The sequence below is a fragment of the Quercus suber genome, unplaced genomic scaffold (genome assembly GCF_002906115.3).
Source record: "Quercus suber isolate HL8 unplaced genomic scaffold, Cork oak 2.0 scaffold_146, whole genome shotgun sequence".
In the NCBI taxonomy this organism is placed as follows: Eukaryota; Viridiplantae; Streptophyta; class Magnoliopsida; order Fagales; family Fagaceae; genus Quercus; species Quercus suber.
Genome location: NW_027069607.1, coordinates 1,224,520 through 1,231,138, shown reverse-complemented (window position 1 = coordinate 1,231,138; position 6,619 = coordinate 1,224,520). Strand labels below are relative to the sequence as shown.

At 29.7% G+C, this 6,619-nt stretch overlaps 1 long non-coding RNA gene across 1 annotated transcript; it reads right to left on the bottom strand.

The window, feature by feature from the left end:
* Positions 1-300: 300 nt before the first annotated feature.
* LOC136068993 (uncharacterized) lies at positions 301-1,781 on the bottom strand. The gene is made up of 2 exons (XR_010630290.1): positions 1,381-1,781; positions 301-542 (listed from the first exon to the last, which is right to left on the bottom strand). It is a non-coding gene; the product is annotated as an uncharacterized LOC136068993 (long non-coding RNA).
* Positions 1,782-6,619: the final 4,838 nt, after the last annotated feature.

Sequence of the window (6,619 nt, the reverse complement as noted above, 5' to 3'; positions counted from 1 at the left end):
GGAGTATTGCTTCTACTCATTTAGTCTTGGAGTGTAGAACAATCTGCTGGCTGGGTTATCAAATTGAAGAAAGAGATTTGGGTGGATTAGTTTTAGTTTATTGATAGGCTTATCAAATTAAGGCTCCTATCATTTAGGAAGAGTTGTCTGCTTGTTAGTAGATTATTCTTCAAATGTAATTCTTTATTTTTTTATTTTTTAGTTCAGCATATCAGATTATGTGTAATTGGAGACATTGTATTTAGTTACTATTATCAATGAAAAAATTCTTCTCTTTCTCAAATTCTTAGGCTAATCACCTAAAACTCAACCAACTTATCCTTATTTAGTGCATTTGGTGTAGCATGTAATCTTACATAAAAAGGACTCCACAAATGGAATCCACAGATTTATGTGAGGCATAAATACATTGTGCGAAAGTAAAGAGAAAAATAGGTTCAACAACATTTTTGCGCATCCTTTCTATTATAGTTATTTATAAAATGAACTTGTACAACATTTTTGCGCATCCTTTCTAATTTGGACTTCAATGCTAATTATCTCTGCAAGTAAAAATTCATGATTATTAGTAATTAAAAAAAAATGGCACATGGTTGCTGGAATTAAAAAGAGATGCTTATAATTAAAGAATACTCCTGCAATTAACAAATAAATGTACAAAATATCAACTGTTATAATTATAGAAGAATGAATGTTTTTCATTAAAAATAAAAGCTGAAAATTTGTGTACCAATATTGTGCTTACCAATAAAAATTGGCAGTGTGTGTTTATGAGTTGTGGTTCCCAACTGATTGTGTATTGTCCCATACACTAGTAACAGATAGTAACTAACAAGAAACATTCTTTTGAACTACAAAATGAACAAAGACCAAAAGAAAATATAAACTGAAAGAATGTTATACTACCCAAAGATGCAGAAACATTTTCTTTAATTAGTAATTACATGCACATGCTGGGATTCAAATTCCAAACTAAGCAAAAGAGGGGGAGAGAGAACTAAAGTATCATTTTATATAATCCGACCAGCCCTCCCTAAACCCTCAATAAGGTAACTGAAAGTCAAACAATCAGGACTAAACCCATCCACTAACATTGCTTTCAATACTCTCTCAGTTTCACTAACTCTACCCAATTTTGACCACCCATCCACCTTAAAAGTAGCTTCCATTAATTGTTAGATTGATAAAAAGGATAAGAAAATTGTAGAGAGTGATCCAACCTGCCTAATGTTCCAACTTATGCTTCTATTTCCTTCTAATCATCTACATCTTAATCCGAATTAGCATGGTTTAAAATCTTTGTAAAGAATCAAAATAGCAAACCAAATATACAACTATATAAAATCAATATTTCAAGGATTCCAGTCTTTAAGTACTTACAAGTGAGCAACTTCTGTTGTCTTCTTCTTCCCAAACACAGCTCGCCAAAACATCCTCCATTCCTACATCACAGCAATTAAGCAATTAAGATTAAAGAAATTAACCTTCAAGTTTAAAGCAATTAAACTTCATTTTACGAAAAGTTATCAAATTTACAACAAAAGCCCAGATTTTTCTATGTTTAGTTTTCTTGAAGCAAAAATTGAATTTTTAGCATAAAACCCAAATGGCCAACCGCTACTGATACTCTGTTTTGTTAGGTAGGACAAAGAAAATGAAAATAGAGTAATTTTTATTATATGGGACACTTCAAAAATTAACGATTCCACTTAATTAGACTCCAAAAACTTCATTGCCTATTTGAAATTCTTCTTCACTACCATTAAATTATCTTATACATAACGATTCTCAAAAAAAAAAATAAATAAATAAATAACTTATACTGTTATACAAACAAACACGCACACAAATACATAGGAAGTGAAAGAGGGAAAAGAGGTATCAAAAAGAGGAGAATCTCGTGGGATATGATTTTCCGAAGTAGTGAAGTCCATTTGGCTCATTGGGCTTCACGAAATTACAAACAAATGTGAACAAAAAAATAAAAAAATCTAAGCGACAACCTGTTAGAGAAAATAGAGGGGGGAAAAAAAGGCATTGTAAATCCATAACACTTGAAATAAATAACACCACAATCGTCAAATCCCACATCGATAAAATACTAATAAATTATTTTATTTATAAAGAGTTACAGTAACCTAACTTAGTGCCGAGCTTAGTAACATAAGTTTGTAACCAAGTTGTGGCATTAAAGTGGTTGGATGTATGTTAGGATTGCTTAGGTGGGATGTGGTGTTAATATGTTGATTTGTCCACTATGTGGAGTCAATATTCAGCATGCCCCTTGCCCTTGGGTTAAAGGGCAGCCCCACCCACAATGGATGGGTAGCCCACACATCTCAAATTGAATGGTTAAGCACTGGGGGTATCCCCACAAATCAACACACAACAACCCCTCCCAGCATGCTATCTATCTCTTCTCCATACAAACAACCACTTTTTACTCTCTTTTTTTTTTTTTTTTTCAATTACCATTATCAATCTTATACCTTTCCTCACTTGGCCCATTGGATAAAAAAATTTAAAGAACTCATAAGGAAGGGCATCTAAAAAAGTTAACTAATTAAATTTTACTTCTGTATTGAAAACAAAATCATAATACTTGGTATCATACAGGCACTCTTATTGTTTGGCACAGGCTAATTGGAACTTGGAAATTCATCTGAGCCAAGTTTCCAACGACGACAAACCGCTAAGGCAATTATCATTACTCTGGCAATACAAATTCTATAGGTTTTTATTTATTTATGGGAACACAAAATCTTTTTGACTATGAAAGTAACATGGATTGTTCTAGCGGGACAATAATTTCAGGCTGTGTACCATAACACAAGTTTTATTTTTTTTAGCTAGACAACATATAGCATAAACAAAAACAATAGCACAAGTTGAATGTTCCAGTTGGATCTTTTACTGGGTTGAGTCCAATGGCCTCTTTTACTATAGCTTCCTACATGCTGTAAGAAGTATATTCTAACGTAAGTCTGGTACTCGAGTCAATTTCAACAAATCCCTTTTCTTTTTCTTTTCTTTTTTCCAAATTTTGGTGAGCAACAAGCTCGGTACCATTATTGATCAAGTACTGTGTAATCTTTAATGTATTTAATGAAAAACCTTGATTTAAAATATTTGAATAATATTAACTGTAATTAATACAATTTAAAGGATAATTACAAATGACTTAATGAATGAAATACTTGTCTTGAAGTATATAAATTTTCTTGATAAATTAATTTTTGTATATGCAAAAATAATATATATAATAAATCATATTAAAGATGTGTTTAAGAAATAGAATTCATATTTGTGTGTGCTATTTTGTGAATTACAAAAATTTATTGATATAATTATATTGGGCCTCTGAAAAAAATTTATGTCTTCGCCACTGAGTGACAAAGTTACTATCATTCATTAAGAGGAAAAAATAAAAAATAAAAAAGGAAAAAAACTACTATTATGTGTAACCTTATTACGATGAGGGACAAAATTGGGAAATGCCCCATTTGGGTAAAAATAGCAGCATAATGCCCTTTTCTCCAAACTATATAGGGAAATGCCCCTCTTTTGTAACTCAATTTTCTCAAAATCGAGTTATAAAAAAAAAAAATTCTGGAGCCCTATAGCGGCATTTTTAAGGATATATAGTGACATTTTCAGGATCTATAGTGACGTTTTGTAACTTGATTTCCATAAAATCGAGTTATAGGGAATTTTTTTAATTTTTTTTACCTATAACTCGATTTCTTATAAATCGAGTTAAAAAACGCCACTATAGGTCCTAAAAACGTCACTATAGGCTCCTAAAAAACGCCGCTATAGGGCCTAACTCGATTTTGAGAAAATCGAGTTACAAAAGAGGGGCATTTCCCTATATAGTTTGGAGAAAAGGGCATTATGCTGCTATTTTTACCCAAATGGGGCATTTCCCAATTTTGTCCTTACTATGAGAGGTACCATATTGAAATAATAAAAAAAAAAAATTGTGTAGTAAATTTTCCACAAATCTTTTTTTTTTTTTTTTGATTGAGAAACTATAATTCTAACACTACAGGGGAAGCGGAAAGCTACGTAAACTGTAAAGCCTTTAAAGCAATTACATAACCCCCAAAAGCACTACAAAGTGCCTAACTCTTGTAGTGATAGATGTGGACACGAAGTACCACATCGGTAGTGTTTGAGTCAAAATCAATGTGTGTTTGTTCTTCACAAATTTGGCCAAAATTTGCACTTGGTATTCAGGGGCGGCGTTACTCTTTGGTCAGGGGGTTCAAATGAACCACCTGACTTTCCCCAAAAAAAAAATATATATATATATATATATATATTTTTTTTAGTTTTATTGATTGTGTGCATTTTTTTTTTTTTATAATGTCATTTGTGTGAATAATGATATGTACGTGGATGTTTGTGTGTAAAATATAAATATAATATAACTTTATATAATTTAATAATTAGAAAATAAAGAGGATTTGTTACATGAGTGTGTATAGTTATCATGTTGTAATAATTTTTTTGTCATAAAGTTAGAAAAATTCAAGAAAAAAATTGCAAAGCAAGCGATTATTCAAGTATTTGATTGGTTAAGTAAACATGTAGTGAATTATTTTATATATGAATGAGTGTGGTTGTGTGTATCAATAATTAATGTAGAGCCAATGAGTTGAGTTTAGTCATCTAATTTAAACATTTTTATAAAAACAATGAGAAATATATAATATTAACTACAAAAAAATAAAAATTTAGACAAACTTAACAAAATAAAATGGTCATAACTACCTATATTGACAATAAATACTCATAATAAACTATCGTATAACAATTCAAAATTTGAAAACTTGTAAAAGGAAATTGTAAAAATTCATATATATATTTTTTGTCTATAACTCGATATATTTAAGTTCTCCTTTTATTAATTTTTTTTTTACAATTTAAATTTCTTAATGACCCCTCTAAACTAAATTTCTGGAGCCGCCACTGTTGGTATTGGTAATGCGATGAACAAGAAGGTACAAGACCTAGGCGATAAATCCAAATCTATTTATTTCAAGAAACTCTAGTATAGCAAAATATGTGTACATCCATGTTTTGCGACTGGTAGTTATTTTTATTTAATCAACAATAAGCATAAATATGAAAATGGAGACTCAAAATATAAACAAATGCCAAAGATTTTACCTGTTTTGTTTAAAAAAAAATATTATGAATTGATGTGAAAATAAATGTAATAGCGTTATTCAAACCTCATATTAATTGAATTTATGTGGGTTTTTATTTGCTCAACTGATAAAGTTTTATTATTAAATAAGATATCTGAAATTCAAACCCTACTTTCACTAAAACCATTTGGTATAAGAAATTCACGGCCTTAGGGTAACTCTACTATAGAATTCTTTCCATTCATCTTGAAATGAGTAAATTAGATTTTACCTTATCATCAACATTCAAAAAAATATTGAGTATCATAATTTTATTATCTAATTTAAATATTGATAACATGATAAAATATAATAACTCATTTCAAAAGAATGAGTAGAATTTTAAAAACTTCACAAGTCAAGTTCTTTAAAACTCTAGAGGATCGTAATTTGGTAAAGCTTTACAATGTCCTAAATCATAGGTAGAAGTTTTTCCAAGATCAAAGAGTGAAGGGTCTTGATGAAAGCATTGCACAAAAGGTGTACATTGTACCTGTTTTGGTTTGCTTCAAATAATTAATAGATGCTTGATGCAATAGCCTACACTACTTGGACCTCTTTTCAGTTGAGATACTTTCTTGCATTTATAGAGATATCTATTTTCCTTATTTTTAAGGCTATGAGGTCAAGAATTGGGTGGAATTACTAGAGTGTTGATTGGCTAGGTGAGGCTCACTTTTAGTTTTTTTTTTTTTTTTTTTAATGAGAAAATTCTCTCTTTTTAGCAGATTCATACTCTCTCATGATTGTGTTTTTCCATCATTCAAACCCTAATTCATTAATTTAAATAAATATGTCATTTGATAATATAAATGCAAAAATTAAAATTAATAAAAATATAATATTATTGATATGGAATTTTTTATTGCTTGCAGGTCTACCATAATAAAAATTTTAAACAATAGGATTTTTTTTTTTTTTTTTTGAAAACTAAACAACAATAGGATCTTAATTATATCTTTCAATTAAAATATCTATTAATCATTTTGTGGACCAATTAAAATTAACATATTATAATCCTATGTACGCAATTGTATAATATGATCATGGATCAACCAATCACATTTAAGCATTCATAAAACAATTATTAGGGCAATGTTTCAATATTGAAAAAGACCAATTTACTCTTTATTTCTCTATGACCACTTAGAATATGAATTTTAGGATCAGGGACGACATTTACTATATTTTCACTTCCATAAAATTTCCTCATTACGACTTGTGCTAAGAAAGGGTAGCAAAATATGGTATTAACAGTTGTAACCGTATGAAACCAACCACAAATCAATTGAACTCGTTAGAGATCTATGAAGTTGGAGGAACAGATTGAAATTTGAAACCCATCTGAGAGAGTTTTATAAAAACTACAACATAGTGGTTGTGAGAGAGAGAGTATTTTTTACTCTCGATTAGGCACCTTTGTA